At 40.9% G+C, this 18,643-nt stretch overlaps 1 protein-coding gene across 6 annotated transcripts in view; it reads right to left on the minus strand.

The window, feature by feature from the left end:
- The window catches only part of ERG (ETS transcription factor ERG), a 651,652-nt gene that overhangs the window by 302,165 nt on the left and 330,844 nt on the right, over positions 1-18,643 (minus strand). For all 6 annotated transcript variants that reach the window (XM_069202563.1, XM_069202562.1, XM_069202564.1 and 3 more), the window contains one exon: positions 13,711-13,782. The gene's annotated coding sequence lies outside the window, so the exon portion shown is untranslated. The remainder of the gene's footprint in view (positions 1-13,710; positions 13,783-18,643) is intronic.

An 18,643-nucleotide genomic window follows, 5' to 3' on the forward strand; every position in this document is an offset into this window, starting at 1 on the left:
AAACTGAGCTGTCACTTTGATTTTGAAAAACTCAGGTCTATCCATTGTTTCAGCCGAACTGCACAATGACGGCCGTTGGCTAATCACACACTTACAGAATGACACTTCAGAAGTGTATGCTGTGAACATATATGCTCCCACCAAAAGTTTGGAATATACTCTCCGCAAAACTAGCACTCCTACTCCCAGACGCACCCATTATCCTTAGTGGTGACTTAAACCTACCAATGGACCCCATCCTGGACAAACAATTCACCTTTGGAAATAGAATTCCAAAACCCCACAAAACTTTACACACCCTCTGTTAAGCACATAAATTATCTGATCCCCGGAAACTTCATAACCCTACTGGTAACAATTTCACATTCTTCTCACCCTCTCATAACACTTTTTTTAAATAATCGATTATCTTTTAACCAACGCTTCCCTTCTCCAACACGTTATTTCTACAGCTATAGAACCCATCACTGTTTTGGACCATGTTGCCATTTCGATTTCCCTACAACTATTACCACCTACTCTGAAAATACTGATGTATGAATTTTGAGATAATAGAAGACCCCGCTGTAGTCAGTGATCTACATAGTGAGTTATCACAATTTATCCTCATCAACAGAGACTCAGTGTCCTTCTCAATAACACTCTGGCACTCTCTGAAAAGTTTTTGTTGGGGCCAAATTGTAAAACACATGTCCAGGAAGAACGAAAATAATCAGGTCATACTTAGGTCACCTGACATCAGAAATTAAGGTTAAGAAAAGGGAATATCAGGATGGTAATGATAAACCTATGTTGGGATCATTAAAATGTCTCAAATACGAATTCAGTTCAATAATCAGTAAACATACACATTTATGGGAACACACCCAAAATGGCAAAAAACTCTTTTACCTAAATAAGGCTGGGAAGCCTTGAGCTGCTTATCTTAAATTTAAACACAACTCCACCCTTCCTCGAGAGATCAAAGGTGAACAGAACAAGTTACAAACCTCTACAGACATGATACTCAAAGTATTTCAATGCTCCTCTGCTAACCTTTACACACCTTCTATTAATACCCCTTCAGTGAGTGTTCTGATTTCCCAAACTCTCTCCCACTTAAACAAATTAGCAAACACAACCTTGTTTCCCTTTTCAAACCAATTTCGAGAGAGGGGGTTACTCAGTCTATTAAAAGTATCTCATCTGATAAAGCTCCAGGCCCAGATGCCTTCCCAATTTAATTTTATAAAACATTCACACCCTCAATCATCGAAACATTAGAATCAACCCTCTCTCATTTTGCATCCTCTGGGTCATTTTCAGGAAATGCCTCTGAAGCGACTATTGTAGTCAAACCCAAGGAAGGGGTAAGACCACTCTGATCACCAAAAACTTCAGACCCATCTCACTCATTGACATGGAACTAAGAAATATTCAAAACGTCTTGCAAATAGCCTTGTTCCTCTGATTCCTAAACTGGTACATCCCACACAATCCAGCTTTATTAAAGGTCGCTTAGCCAGTGATAACATTTGACTCTTTTCTCACGTCATTAAAAAGGCATCTCGCACATGCTACCCTTTAGCTGCAGCCATAGCCCTTGATGCAGAGAAAGCATTTGATAAGATTTTGTGGCCTTATCTTAAATCCATTCTTCTTAAACACAAATTGGGAGACAAGTTTGTAACGATGACGATGACCCTTTACTTAAACGCCACGGCCAGAATTCGAATCAATGGATTACTATCCCAACCATTCTTTCTACAGCAGGGAACACATCAAGGTTGTCCGCTATCCCTTTTACAGTTTTTACTTGCTATTGACCCTCTTCTATTGACGGTAAACAAATCCACTGATATCCCAGGCATATTGTTTAATAATAAAGCATTCAAAACAGCAGCATATGTGGGTGACATCCTAATATTCTCAGAATCCTCAGATTGTACCACCAATTCTATATTGAGTAGCATGAAATGTTTCTCCTGGATCTCAGGTTACTTCCTAAACAGGGATAAAACTGAGATTCTCCCCCTGAATGTAAATTGCCATCCCTCAGTAGTTGGCTCCTCAAATTTCCAATGGAAAACTAGCATCAAATATCTTGGAATCTGGTTTTCTAGGGACCTCTCTGATTCTATCGCTATTAATGAAACTAAAACTTTAAGAAGGATAAAGGACCTACTAGTTACATGGTCCCCTAAACATATTTCATGGTGGAGTAGGCTCAAAACTATTAAGATGATTTCCCTGTCGGTTAACTTTTTATCCAGTGTGCTTCCCCTTCGATTATCAGTTGATAAAGCTGTTTCCTGCTTCCTTTGGGAAAATAAGAAACCCAGAATCAGTCTTAAAAAATTAAGGTCCCCTGCTACAGTGGGGGGGGATGAGGTTTCTCCACCTGGGTCGCTTACCAAACATCCTACTTAGCTGCTCACGGAGCACGATGGTTTAATACAGACCCATTAAAATGCACAGAAAGGTCTTACCCTACCTAATGAGGACTCCTGATCGCAAAATAATTTAAAGCTACTAAAACATAAAATGATCCTGTCATTAACCCCAACCAGATTTTTTGCTGCACACTTCTTATAGAGAAGTCTTGCAAAACTGTCTAGCCTTAAACTAAAAGACCTTGACACCTGTTGGTCATGCGACTCATCACCTGGCAATGAAGAATTTCTTCTCAGGCCCCCATCTACAAGCTTACTGGCGAGACATTGGTTTACAACTAAGTAAAGTTTTTAAAACCACCATCCCACTGTCAATCCCTCTGATCATAATGGGCCCATGCTATGCTGATTCCCCAATTGAGCTTTCTGACATGGACCACTCTCTACTGGACCTCTTACTCACTGTTGCCGTAAAGGTGATTCTGATTGACTGGAAAGTTAGCAACAACATAACATATCATGCTTGGTGGGTGTGGGAAACATATTTGAGGAGCACACATATTAACTAGTCATCTTGCAAAGGTTACCTTATATCCCCCTAATGCTTATGGGACACACTTGATCATTTTTTGCCCTGACCTTGTCCCGTAATGATTAATCCAATAACTAGATTTCTTACTTTTTAGATTCATCTGTACTCGAATATGCCTCTTTTTACTTACAATCACCCTATGGGCTTACATGACTCTTTCCACCGCCGCTACCCTCCTTTCTCCCCATGAAAGTCAGTTTATATTATCTTTGACGTATACACCACAGATCCCAGGCTCCAGATCCCCCAACCAATAACATTGCTGTCTCTTAACTGATATGCACTGAAGGCGTGATACATAATGTGTGATGCCCAGATACGCTCCCTATATGACCCCCCCCCCCCTACATCTCATATCCATTGCTACCTTGGAGCCTTTGTCGTTTTCTACTATTATTTATTGTAACCCCTGAATCCATAATTATATTCTTTGATATAGCATATATGTATATGTCTATGAATATATCTGTCTCATTGGAATTGATGTACCCCCGTTTTTTCTCCTCTATATTTTTTTGCCTTCTTCCTCCCTTGCAAAAATACCAATAACATTTTTAAACTAAAAAAAATGCAGTTTGTGATTAAGCCCCTTTGTACAGAAGAAACAAGTATTTCCATTGTTTGCCTCCGGTGCGTGTGAGGTGTTATGGTTGCATGGCTAACAATATTATATTTGGGTATTGCACATAACTGATGAATGAAAGTGACCTTTTGAAGTATGTATTGTCCCCATAGTCTTTTCAGCTGTGTGCTGTGTGCTTACTGATGCCAGCCTAAAGTAGTCAGAGTTCTTTGGAGAACATACTGATCCTTCATCCTGTTTTAGGGCAAGTGCATGAAGTAGTATTAGATGCACACATTCACCACCATAAGCTCAAAAATGCAACGTGGCAAAAAGAGGAACTCAATGTTCCCCCTATATCCCCCCTATCAGTGTGAGATACCTAGAAGACTAGGTCAATCAAAGCATGCCAAAAGGATGCTACTGTTAGTTACCTCCCTCATACAGAGTACCTATCATTTTAAACCATTATAGGCAAACACAACATAGCTTTTCTCAGCCTCTAATAAATGGTGGAATCACAGAAGAGGGGATATGAGGTTAAGTTGCTTCAGTTCTCTCCTTTCTCTAGATTGACATGGCTTTATACTCTTTGTGTAAACTCCTCATGTGCCTACAAATCAGGACGTGGCTTGAAAATTATTTTTAATTCGTAAATTTCTCCCTTTTGTTAGTGATCATCATCACTTATGTTTCGTGCTCAGTATCAGAGGAAAATGCACTATGTATACAGAATCTTGAAGATTTTCTTGAATATTTCACCATAACATCTGGACCTACCTCTAGGAATGAAGGTCCTAGTGGTGCCAGGAATGTATTTTACAAGTATGTTTTTAATAGACGTTCCATAAGGTCAATCGCACGAGAAGAGAAGTAGCAGATTTAAAAAAGGAAAGTAAAAGATATTTGCCAGGTCTCCTCAGAACACAAAGAGGCCATACACTCCTTGCCAGCACTTGTACTTTAGTCAATGAATGTGTAGTTTTGTTTCAAAGGAATTCGTAAAAAGCTTTGATTGTTTTCTTTGAATAAAGACCTAATTCGTCACTAGACTAGTGCTGATTTTACAGGGCAGAAATAAATCATCCAATCAAGATCGACAAAAATATATTTTCCTTCTCAACTCGATGCTACGAGCACACCACAAAGAATGTAATATACACATGCTTATGCATTTTATAGTTTGAACCATTTTTAAAATTATCTGGGCGTATGTATTTTATAATTTCCATGTGTATCTGTATGGAACTCGTGTACATTTGTGACTTACATACATGTTTCAATCACTGCACATATGCATGTATGTAATGTATGAACTTTACAACCTACATGTGCATAGGGTTTGCTAGATTGTGGTATTTAATTTTATTTAACCATACAAACACAATTTCCATAAATGCCACACCTTCTAACAGACATCTTGTAAAATTGGTCTGATTGTTGCCCTTTCCTGAGCATTCTGCACTATTTACGCCAAATGTATGTGTGAGCAAGTTAGACCATTGAGAGTGAGGGGTTTTGGTCTATGGGGTGGGACTAGTGTAAGCTCCTGGATCATCCAAACCCACCTAAGCCCGCCATTCAAAAATATCAACCATGGCACTGGTACATTGAAGCTATACATTAGTATGCTGCTGTCACTCACACAACACATTACAAAGCACATGGAGCATTTTCTTACAGCGCTTAGCCTACATGCTAAACAAGCTACTAAAGACCATCAGCTGGTTTACTTCCTTTCTATTAAACCATACAAAGTCAAGATAGGGCCATTTGTGCGTAACATTATCTCTTAGGTATCATATCTGTACCCTGAGTTGTTTGGTATTTTCATATGTCCCCGAGTTGAGTTTTATTCAAGTCTCTGGGTTACATAAAACATTCACTTGCCCAGAAATGTACATCAGTACATCACAGCATTTGTCACAATGTTAGGGAAGCTCAAATCTTGGGTGGATTCCAGTTCACTTTAACTCAGTGCATCTAAAAAGGAAACATTTATCTTTGGTCAAATAGGCAGAACTTCCACCATCTTCCTCTTTCCCTCCTCCCTTGCTCCAGACATCTTCAGTCTCCCCTTACAGCCCACAATCAAAGTAAACGCCCTGGGTGTTATCTTTGACATGGACATGTCCATGGCTCCAACCATTAAATCTATCATGAGTGGCTGATTGCTGCAATGGAAAAAAAAACTTTATACCCCTTCTTTCTCATGCTACTAGGGCATCATTGGTGGGGGAAATGATACATTTGTGTTTAGACAACTGTAACGTCCTATTCTCAGATCCTCAGGCTAGCTTGGTAGACCAGCTAGAGTTAGACAACTATAAGTTTGGTTTTTGGTCTCTATAGCACAATCTTGTTTCACCTAGCGGTTGTCGCCATGGCTTGCCACGGATGCTTGCCACCACTCTTATCCACCTCTGATCCTGGGCATTACTGATTGCCCCTTCAACTCCTTGCTCAGGGCATTGCCAATCAGGATGTCATCTGCCCTGGCATGAAAGGAGTCATGTAGCGAAGATGGTGGCTGCCACATGTATACATCTAGGTTGTGACTCCCTCCACCTCATCACATGCACAGCCAATCCTGTCCCCATGAGGGCACCCCAAAAGATGTGACAGTATTTCCCCAATGAATCGCAGACTACAGTGGGATTCAAGTATCTACTGAAAGATTAGAGGAACCCAGGATTTGAGATTCTACAGCAGACTTTGAGGATCCTGTGATCCAAGGATTTATTGCAGAATTCACAGATCTTGCAGTCTATAAATGCCACCCCTAAGGTATGGCCAGGTGCTTGGCTTTCTCTGCTTGGGCTCTGTTCTTCACCTGCATCCTCTGTTTGAGTGCTGCTCTCAAGTTGTGTATCTGGCTCTCCAGCTCCAACTAAGACAATCTTCAAGCCAAAGACCAACTGTGGCACTTCTTAGTGTCACCGTTGGGCTACATGTGTGAACTTCCCATGCTGAGACCTTTATAATGCTGAAATATTTATTTTTGGTTGCTAATTTTTACCCCCACATAGCTTCTTAGTTTAGTTTCTATATCGCCAAGTACTTTCCAAATTCAAGATAGTTACTCATAAATATAATAGATATAAAGCAAAATGCTTAATGTAATTTAATAGCTCTGCATCACCCCACTCTCCCACACATTCAAATGTGTTTCTTTCTTATTAAAGAGCAGAAGGGCTCAATATAAAAAAAGGAAACAACAGAGGGCACCCGTTGTTCCTCTATCCAATGCGCCAGAGGCAATTCCAAACTGATCTGGTCACTAGCTCAGTGATGGAAAGTAGTGACCATTCCAGTCTGATCTTCTCCTTTGTGACCAAAAAGAAAAACCACAATAATTAATCAAATGTTTTTTTCGCCATTGAAATTGACAATTTCGATGAATATCAGAAACAAGCTGCATGTGTGGATGAACAGATGTATGCTAAGGTGTAAAAGATAAAGTACACTAAGGCAAGGTTCAGCCAGCTGAGAGGTATCAGTTCCTTAATATGCCTTTGTTAATTGTGAGACACTAACAGACTCCTTTGGAGACTGGCAGGCCATCTTCGAGCCACCAGATCAGCACAGGCTATGAACTCTGTTCCCATGGCACATGACAGCCTGCCTTGTTGTGAGAACCCATGTCTCTCTGTTGGGGATTTCACTGCCTTCAATGGAACCACAAGCATAATAGTTGCAGTGAAGACAGGAATCACTGACAGAATATCGGAAATACAAATATCATGTGGAAAGAATGTTGTGTCAAAAAATATGGAGGACCAAAACTTCAAGATGGTAAGTGCACATAGGAAAGTATGGATTTACTATGGTTAACTCCACCTCTATGTACCTTGAAGATATATATATTGTCATGATGCACATCTGTGGAGTTATATTTAGTAAATATTTGCTTACCCATAGAAATGTACCTTCACAATATTTTTATCCTCGATATTCATTACACAATATTTTCTCCACATAATATTTCTGTCTGGTATTATGGCCCTCATTCCGACATTGGCCGGCGGCGGTCGCCGCCGGCCTGTCGGGGGCCGCCAGAATACCGTTCCGCGGTCGAAAGACCGCGGCGGTGATTCTGACTTTCCCGCTGGGCTGGCGGGCGGCCGCCTTCAGGCCGCCCGCCAGCCCAGCGGGAAAGAGGCTTCCACGATGAAGCCGGCTCGGAATAGAGCCGGCGGAGTGGAAGCTGTGCGACGGGTGCAGTTGCACCCGTCGCGTATTTCACTGTCTGCGAAGCAGACAGTGAAATACATTTAGGGGCCCTCTTACGGGGGCCCCTGCAGTGCCCATGCCAGTGGCATGGGCACTGCAGGGGCCCCCAGGGGCCCCACGACCCCCCCTACCGCCATCCGGTTCCCGGCGGGAGAACCGCCGGGAACTGGATGGCGGTAGGGGGGGTCGGAATCCCCTCGGCGGCGCAGCTAGCTGCGCCGCCTTGGAGGATTCCTATGGGCGGCGGTACACTGGCGGGAGACCGCCAGTGTTGCCGGTCCGACCGCGGCTTTACCGCCGCGGTCGGAATGCCCATTGGAGCACCGCCGGCCTGTCGGCGGTGCTCCCGCGGTCCTCCACCCTGGCGGTTTGAAACCGCCAGGGTCGGAATGAGGGCCTATGTCTGCACACCAAAGGCAGAGCAGTGTACAATGCAGAGAGCCCATGCTGTATAAAAGCAAAGAGGGTATGGTGGGAAAAATAAACAAGGAGTTGTAATGCTACCCCAAGCGATTTCCCATGGCTAGACTATTTGCAAGTAATCCTCCCATCACCTTTTGTGTGTTTGATGTAACACCCTAAGTGCCAAAAGTGTGGACAGATGTTCAGCCAAGATGTGCAGCAGACCTCCATCCTTGTGTTTGCGTTTCCAAACAGTTAACATTGTTTTTTAGAGCAGCCCATTTTCCATAGAGGAATCAGTGCTGCTTTTTGAAAAAAACATTTCCCGTTTGGCAATACATTGAGAGGAGTGGGCAGTGGTCCCTTGGACCTCTATCTGCCATCCAGAAGGTTGCCTGACAGGATTCAGAAATGGAAAGAAAAGCCCTGAAGAAAAGTGTCCCAAAGACACACTTTCCCCGTTGTGAATTAGTTACCACTAACTAGTTAGTGGTTTGTTGGTTACTGCTCAGTGGTTTGCTAAGAGCTATACCGACTCACAAATTGGGTTTATTAAATAGAAGAAAGACATTTTGAGATCGCAAATCCTGAGTTTGCAAATCACCGGGTTTACAATTGCAAAATAACTTTGCACATTGGGTACTAGATTCCTATTCCTTGATCGTGACAAGAAAGAAAATTGAACCAAGGCGTTTGTTACATGTTTGTTAAACGCAAGCACTTTTGAGATTGCCTACACGACTTTCTTTCACCTCCTTCACCTAAGTACTACAAATTTGCATGAACAACTGGACTACAGGTCCTGCCTAGTTCAGTGCAAAAAGATAATGGGCCCACCAGCCGTAACATAATTTTAAACAATTAAAAAAAATAAACTAATATAAATACACAGAAATATATTTTGAAAGCACTCACAAACTTACAGTTAAATGCCAATTTCTGATATTTTAATCTGTAGCACTTTCCTATGTGCATTACATTTGGCTGCAAGCACTGTATTAAGATCAGGCAGAGATGGGGAGGTATGTGTTCCAATTCACAAAAGTTGTAAATGTTTGGATGAGTGTTGTACGTCCACACGTTCAAAGGATTTTGACAAGTTTGCTGATTTCCATTATACCTACGCATTTGTGAGTGGAACCTAGAATTTGAAGATTTTTTGCATATGATTCAAACAAATTGCTAATGAATTTCCTTAACCCTCCCCATAAATCTATTGAGATTGTCCATTTCAGAGATTTGTCACTTGTAGAGCAAAATACTGAGTTGTATTTCCTTCTTTTCTTTTCATGGAACATATGTTTTCTGTGAAATATCTTTCCACCTTGAACATCCCCAGTGGAAAATAGGAATATTTTATACTTTACCACATTTTTGCATCAATAATATCTGGATCATGGAGGCATATATATAGAAGTATAAGGAGTTGTGGCAAACAAATTCCAAAAGCTTTTGGATATGCACAATGTTGAGGATGCAATGGTGTTTACTACATTTGTAGTATGTTTCTCAAACCCACAGTATGATGTACTGCCCAATTCAACATATAACTTACAAGCGCTGATTACTCAAAATCTGCAATTCTGCACTCATGGTGATAGTTCCGCAGTTGTAATTTAAATGTTTCTAGTATTGTCTCTTGCTACTATGTCACACATGCATAATTTGAACCTTGTGTAGGCTCCCTATGTACTTGACCAAGAGTCTATGGGCCTTGTTATGAGTGTGGCACACTCCAGGCCGTCGGACTGCCACATTATAACCCACCTGAAGATTGCCATCCCCGCCAGAAAAATCAGTCACAACGTAGGCTGTCGGGGTTGCACTCAGCCAGGGTGCCTTTAAACTCAGCACCGCCTAGCTGATTACAACCCCACATTGAAAGGCTGACGGTAAGGGTGCGCTGGGCACCATGATGGTGGCGTCCTCAATGTGGGTTTGGCGGTCGGCTTGTCTGACTGCCAAACTCATATTGAGGCCCTAACTCACTAAACACATCTTGATCAAAACAAATAAAATGTTTGATCAAACACTATGTGCATCCACTGAATCCCAGTCTGGAACTCCATAGAATGCTGAAAATATTTCATTCTCCATGAGGCATCAAGAGGTTTGAGTGATAAGGGGTAATTTGGAGTTTCACAGAAAGGATGAACCACTATAAATTAGTAATTCACTCACCTTGCCAAACTCACTGTTTCCCTAATGCGTTTAAGGGTGGTGAACCAGCAAGAGCTGGGTTTTCATTGGCAGAAACTCAGATGACTTCATTAGTGTAAACTCTTGAACTTATTGCACATCTGCCACAGGGCTGCAAGGTCACGGTGGTTGTTGCTCCATCAGATTTAGGCAGCACGTGGTGTACAGGACCAGGGAAATCAATCAATAACCCTGGAGTACATACAGAAATATTCCTGAGCATCAGGGCCCTTGACTTTTTGTTTAAAATCAAGCTCATGCTTTGGAAGTTTGTTTTTGAAAAACAAAACCAAACGATTGCCAAGTGGTGCATAGAGAACATGGTCCTAAACACACAATAAGTGCAAATAATCTAATCACTAGCCTTTTTGGGCTTTTTCAGTCGGGTGCATCCTGGTTCCAGTAGCACAGTGAACACAGAACCCATTGCTGTTCCCTGGAGGCCAGCATCCCTGTATTTGTTGGAGACAATCACAAAGGGTTGCAAATAGCGACCTGCCTAATTAATACTAAAGTTTACAATAAAATGATGGATGGAATGCTTTAATTGTTCTCAGGTACTGGTAATTATGCATCCCATTCCATCTCACTTTTGCATACAATGCCACCTCAGTTTGTACCCCGCTATACGCAACCAGTCACTTTGATATCAATATTTTCCAATTAACCCGAATGTTACCGGAGCCCTAGTAGCAGAGGATCAACCATGAAGGCAAATTTACTTGGACAGTGGAATTATAATCAGTCATGCATTGTAAGATCTCAATGTGCAGCTAGGAGATAAAGTTTCCATTGTGAAGGTAAGAAACCTTGACATGCTTGGTGTACTATATTATTGAACAGGAACAATGCCTAAAGTTTCACCCCTTTATGGAATGGTGGTTTTATGGCTCATGCTTTTACCCCAGCAGGATGTGGCTTTCGATTTTGGAAATCCAAGACTGACTTACAGTAATCTAATCATGATGATAAATATGTGTCATTTGTTGTCACTTTGGAAAAGAATAAAAAGCTAAAGCATCTTTAATAGGCATTTGAAAGAGGCAGGATTGGGTTGCTATTGTAATTTGCGCAACATGAACAGTCAATAATCACCTTTTACTCCAAGACTAGAATTGTTGAGGTGCCCAGCACACAGGGCAAACAGTCCATGCTGCCATTAACTTTCATTATATTATAATATATTGAGACTTGAAAAGCAGCGAGGCAGGCTTAAAGTTTATAACTGTCTAGGTCGACATTGAGAAGGATCTGGGTGTCAACTGAACACATGTGAAATGTGGAACCAAATAACTGAGTCAAGCAAGCCAAAACCTATATATAATGTTGAAACAAAATGCAAGAGCATTAGGCCAGGAGGTAGTCAATGTGCTAGTTTATATTGGAGTATATCAAGGCTTATATAAAAAATTATTTTGCCAAAGCTTTATCAAATAAGCCCATCTGTTATAAGTGAGACAGGAGAGGCTGATGGGTGATACAGAGCTGAGGAGATAGCGTTGATGATCAGATACAGACACTAGGTTGTCTGGATCTGTGCAGTTCATAAATGGGATTAATTTGGATCCATCCAAGACGACATTCTCAATATGCTTGCAGGATAGTATAAATTGTGAAATGGGTCGGTAGTTAGGTAAGTTGTGTGGTCAATTTTAAAAATTTGTCAATAGGGCAATAATTTCCACGTACTGCTAGAGGGTTTACATTACTGAAGTAGCAAGGATATATTTACTTAAAGATGCAGATTTTCAGTCAGTGGCAAAAGGAAAGTCATTATTTTTGCTTGGGCACGAATTATGAGGTAACACCGAAGAGCTGCTCAGAGGGCCCAGATAGCGGTTCCAAAGCAGAGTGGTACAGCATTAGATCAAAGGATAGGATTCATTGTTACATTAAAAGTGGTTACAGTTATTATTGCTCATGTCTAATCACTTGACATTTGTTTCAAAGTTTTCTGTTGGAGAATCACATATATCAACTGAAATTACTTTTGATCACTATCTACTTGGAGAGTAAAGCCCCGATAGTATTGCAAAGACTTCTTTAAAATGTTGTCTGAATTAAAAATCCCATCCATACAGCAATAAGATTTGGGCATTTTTATCAGTTGTTTCTACATTTGTACTACCCTAAGTCATTCAAATTTGCCTGAGGGATCATAGAACACATGCAGAGCAAAGATTTAAAGATGTCATCAACATTCTACATAACCATTGCTCTAATAGTTGACACTGCCACTAAATCCCTTCTCTCATCTGAGCACCTCAGAAACTGATCCATTGAGGCCTAGTATGCAAAGCACTTTAGAACACTGACAAGAGATAAGAAAGCCCCATATGAATGCTGCAATACAATGTAACGCAATTCAGTGCAATCTCATCTTTCAAAGGAAACCTCGTACAATAGCATACTTGTAACTTAAATGCTAGTATGGCAGGTTATTGATTCACACCTCACACCTGGATTATAAAGAGACTTTGAGCACTATTCACGCAATTTACCAACAAGAAAGCAAGTGCAATAGCTGCACATTCATAGATCTTGAAGGAATAGCTATTAATCCAAGAATACGTCTGTACGTCCACAGAAATGTTATAAAAGTACCATCATTAATTGCAACCCACACGTTGTCACACTGCACAAAGGGAAGCAACTGGCACAGGCACTACTTGGTAAAAGGATGGCCTTTCACAGTGACGGTAAATCCTGTAAAAATGCTGATCCTAGCACATTGTGGATAATTTCTACTAAAATGTTGAACCTGAATCAATAGTGATAATCGCTGTTATTTATCCTGGCCCTAGAGAAATGGTGAAAGTTCTTGATCAAATGCTTGACCTCGCACAATGGTGATCATTCCTGACAATATGATGGACCAGGCACAATATTTAGTATTTCTTGGTAAAATATTAGATGTAGCACTGTGGTGGTAGTATCTAGCAATGTGCTGGCTGTAGCACAATAGTGGTAATTTATAGTAAAATGATAGACCTGTATCACTGGTGGTAATCCCTGTCAATACAAGGGCCCTGGCACAAGGGTGTTAATTACTGGAAAAATGAGGGCCCTGGCAAAGTGGTGGAGTTCGCTGGCAATATACTGGTTCAGGCACAATAGTGGTAATTCCTAGTAAAATGATGGTCCTAGCACAATGGTAGCAATCCATTGCAAGTGTTGCCCCTAGCAAAATGATGTTAATTGCTGGTAAAATTAGAGACCTATATCACTAATGGCAATCCCTGACAATATGCTGGCCCTGACACAATGGTGGTAATTCAAGTAACAGTTATCACAGTGTGAATTGGAAAGCATTGTATATCAGTGCATAAGATTAGAATAAAGAGGCCTACCTGTCGTCATGTAATCAATTGGTGACAACAGCACTTTGGGCCTTGGAATAACAACATCCAGTTTCCAGTTACCTGTATAAAGGGAGAAACATCATTACATTAATAAAATATAATACAATTGTGAGGGAATGTGTGAGTGAGCATGGGTTTGGGTAAGTGAGCCCACAAGTGAGTGCCAGGGGATCAAAATTAAAAGGGGGTAGCAAAAGTTGTGTTTAGACAGCCCGATGTACAAAAGCTTATTTTTCAATTACATGACTTTTATAATCACAGGCTTTGTGACTGCAAATTGATATGTAGTAATACATTTTGCAAGTTGGAAAGGTATTTCTGACTTGCAAAGCAACTTTATTTACTCATATTGAATCACAGTTAGGAGCGAGCAAGAAAGAGGCACTCCTTTCCTATTTATGAATTAGAATCAAATGTATCAGTGGCATGAACCATTGTTGCGGGTGCACGCAACTGGTCAGTTACAGAGACCCTTTGTGTAGCAAATGACTCTCATAGAGGTGTCTTTTTTACAAATAATTGTAGTAGTAGGCGGGTGCAAAATGCATCATACATTAATCTAATCAATAATGCATATGATTTTCCTACCTCCTGCCAACTTACATTTTACAATGTACTGTTTTTTTTCCCAGTTTTTACCTGGGGAAGTGTAGTTATGAGCACTGGGTTGGCTGACATTTTGTGGATCCCCACAGATTCCAAATCTTTCCCTCACTAGAATGCGAGAGCTTAGCCAGAGCTTCAGGTTTTGCAGGACATTCCGGAAAGGAAAATGTAGTTGAATTCACACAAAACTCACCACACTACCCTCCCCTTGATGTCTAGTTTTCAGAAGTGTCAAGGTTTAGTAGGTTTCCCTTTGATAGCAGCTGAACCCAGGCACAAATACCGCAGCTTCCCACATGGGTCAATTTTCAAAACAAAAACGTGATATCTGCACACAGCTGGGTCCAATCTGAGGTGGCATGGTGTGCAAAATAACGATGGACTGACATGCAGCCCAGAGTAATTACCAGTGGCTGACATTTATTCAAGCATTCAATCTATCACTTTTTGTATACTTTAATGTGTTTCCCTAAGTTACCCAAAAAGGGATGGGTATGCCCAAGTGTGGGTCCTGTGCACACTGAGTCACTGAAATCAAGCTTTACCTGGCTGATGATCCCATAACAGGGGTGAAACCTGTTCTGGGTTGCTTGTGTTCCAGCTATGACACAGCATGCAGCCCTGAGTAATTACCAGTGGTTTAGATTAATTCAAGCATTTGATCTATCACTTTTTTATACTTTAACTTTTCAAAAGTTGGCATTCTTGTTTCCAAAACAACTGTGCCTTTCCACCAGTAAACAGGGTCATATGAATGCAGCTGTCTCACAAAGGACGGGTAGGTGTGGACAAGATGAGCTATACTGACAAAATGGCTAAGGAGGGTCTGTACTATCCCCAATCACACTTCAAAGGGCTATGCCTAAAGCACACACAAAAAAACCTGACACCAGGCCTGTCCTGCCTTTTGTCACACTTGACGGAGAGGAGACAAACCCAGGAGGGACAGGGGAACTAGACAGAACGAGTTTGGCAGGGGGTAAGTGGTTGCCCACAGCACAAAGGTTGGCACTGAGGCTACACAGTGGCACTCTCATACCCCACTTCAGAACCCTCCTAGACCTGTGGAAGATTCAGCAGAGGAGCTGCCCTACTGTCCTACTGCCAAAAGGACTGCTCCGCTGTTTGAAGGACTGCCTCACTGTCAGAGGAAAGAAGTCTGGATCTGCTTGCTTTGATCACAGGCTACCCCGAGTGATTCCAAGGGTCAATTGATTGAAGTTCCTTTGTGAGCTACAGGGACACAACAAGCTTCCAGAGGCCTCCCTGCAACTGACCATGTGAGCAGCTGCAGCTGGACCTGCCTGAGCCCTGCTGCCAGCCTCTACTGGAGTGAGTCCTGATTTCTATGAGGTGCCAACAATGTGAGACCTACACTTCAAGCTACAACGATGACAGCTGCGATGTCCGCCAACACGAATCATCTGCAATGACTGGATCTTCACACTACAGCAACAACCATCTGAGACGCTCGACCAGTTCTTCTTACCAAGAGCCTCTTCTCTGCTGCCTTCTTAAACACAAATGGAACTCTTCACGCTGGACTTAAGAAGGTAACTTGTCAATGGAACTAATCAGGTCTCTTTTCCCAGCTCTCACTCATCGGCCTGAACTTGTGACTTACCCCCAATCTAAAGCGACCAGGTGACCATGAGTAGCACTTTGTGCTTGTCGGCACTATAGTCACTTAAAAATTCTATATCTCCAATTCTACTGATTGTATTTTTGTCTTTCTTGTATCATTTTATTTTACCAAAATTACTCTATTCTAAATTGGTTGGGGATTTTTCTTGTGTTGTGTTTTCTATTTATTACTGTTTATGTGTTTCATAAATACTTTACATGTTGTCTCTAAGTTAAGCCTGACTCCCTTGTGCCAGGCTACCAGAAGGTAAAGCACAGGTTAATTTTATAACTTGTTATAGTTCACCCTGACTAGGATTGGGGTTGTTGCCCAAGTGGGGCTCCCATGCCCCTCAAACAGTAACTCAGATTCTTTAAATAAAAATTAACTATTTAATTTTTTTAAACTGTAATGTATATTTATTTATATCTTTATTTTAAATAATGTAACATTCCACACTATTTCCTATAAGTTTTATTTAAATTCCATATCCCCATCATTTTCTATTGGAGAGTGTTACAGTACCAGTGGTTGGCCATGTGTAGTGTAAGTTACCATGTAAGTAAGGTTTGTGAATAACAAAAAGTAGCAAATATGCTTACAAGTGTACACTTATTAAAAAGTGCAATTTGTGAATCAGGCTTTCAGTCTCTACGGCACATTTAAAAAAATGTATTGCATTTCATCTTATGAACTGATGCATGGTTGGTACACAATGAAAAATCATTATAAGCTGCAGCTCAGTTGCTGCCTCTGTCTATCAGACAAACAATAAATACAATGCATCACTGTGACCAGAAGGGTCTGATGGATGTTGTGATATATTACTGTTGTAAATCGACCAGTGGGGCCATATTTTACAGATGAATTTTTTTTTACCTATTTCTGTTTAATCCATTTATTTTACAGTAGTTTTTAATTCAAGTATTAATTTCTTTGGGAAAAACATGAGCGATCCACACAAATGATGAATTTAGAACTTGTACCCCTGTTTCACCACAAACCAAAGGTAGGTAGAAACCACACAAAATAATAAACATTGACTACTACTTTCAAAACTGCAAACATTGTGGCAAAAAATTATACGATTAAAACATGCACCATTGCAACATTGTTTGATCCCGAAAGCTAGAAAGATCATAATCTTACCACTGAACCATTTGTGGATAAAATATATAGAAAAATTATATGTTTCTTGCACAACACATTTTTCCAATATTTCATCAAAAAAAACAAAATGTTGCTATATTTTGTCTGTTTCCTTGATTCCATCCACAAAACTGTGGTACCTTTGTAATCCGTGATGTGTAGGAAAAAAGGACTCAATTTTGACCTGGATACCTGTTCTGTCCAGAAAATTATGAAGAGTTAAATGCAAAGTGCCCGAAACATAAAAAACCCACCACATCTGGAGGTGAGCGGGCAACTCATTATCCAAATTGTTAATGTGGTTAACTGTGGCTTAGGTTAGTTCAGCTAGGTATTATGTGTTACCGAGATATACCCTCTGCAAATGTATTCTGTTCAAATATTTTGAGTTGTGTGCATGGTAAGTGTCAAAGTCACAGATTTAGTACTTTTTCACACAATGCAGTGCAGCCACCAGATTTCCTGAGCTGCACTAAGCAAGGTGGCTAATGTCTACTAAGACCGGCCTGCGGGTGTCATCGCATTCTTCGGCGCTCTCACAGGCTGTCATGAATGATGCAGAGCCTTCCAAAGGTCAGTGTGAGCTACCTAGCATAGGATTTGTGCTGGAAGAGTACCCGTCCAGTTCAAATTCTTATGATAAAAGGCACATTTATGACACATGCCATACATTGGATAAGTGCTGTACATTTCAGCGAACATGCAGTCTGAAGTTAGTGGGTAACCCAAGTGGTACCCTGAGGTCCACGGAGAAAGGGAGAATCATTAGGTGAGTCAGTATTTCTCTGTTCTTTTCACCAGGTAATTCCCAGTCCCACCCTACAGTGTCTCCCAAAGTTATCAGCTGTTTTGTTCAAGACAGATCTATGAAGTTTACTTGGACCTCACATTGTCTTATGGTCCTCGTAACAAGGTTACTTGCACCATCAGAAATTCCAGGGCACTTGTAGGGAAGCCCTAAAAGTAATACATTTTTGCATTTGCTTAGGCTTCTTTTTATAGTTCATTTAAATGTCATTATTGCTGTTTCTTTGCAGGCGTGAAAATATTTATCTGAAAAAGTGTAAGAGATGTAGTCCTGTGCCACTACATAACTACAATGCCTGCAACCTAAATGGCTACTATACACAGAGCCCTTTTAAGGTATGGGCAAAGTGGGCTCTGGCCTAGAGCCCCAGCCTTTCAGGGGGGCCCTGATAAAGCCACCTCTTTTCTTCTGAGAGTCATGCCCTTATGACCTTGATATTTTTTAAACAGATTGTTCTAAATAATGTTTTCCTTTAATTTATCTTTTAATGTGGGTGATGTGTGAGAGTCTATTACAGGCATTTTTGCAGAGAAATGTTGTGTTAATGTTTCATGCAATATTAGTAAAAATAATTTTTAAAGATAAAACAGGGCATGCTATATGACACATGGGAGGGTGTCACAGAGAGTATTTGGAGTAATATTAGCGAGCTGCTGCTTTGTTACAATATTGAAAACACACGTACCTACCCCTGACTTTTAGATGTAAACATATTTAGAATTTGCATGAGTGTG

This window comes from Pleurodeles waltl, chromosome 8 (genome assembly GCF_031143425.1).
Source record: "Pleurodeles waltl isolate 20211129_DDA chromosome 8, aPleWal1.hap1.20221129, whole genome shotgun sequence".
NCBI lineage: Eukaryota > Metazoa > Chordata > Amphibia > Caudata > Salamandridae > Pleurodeles > Pleurodeles waltl.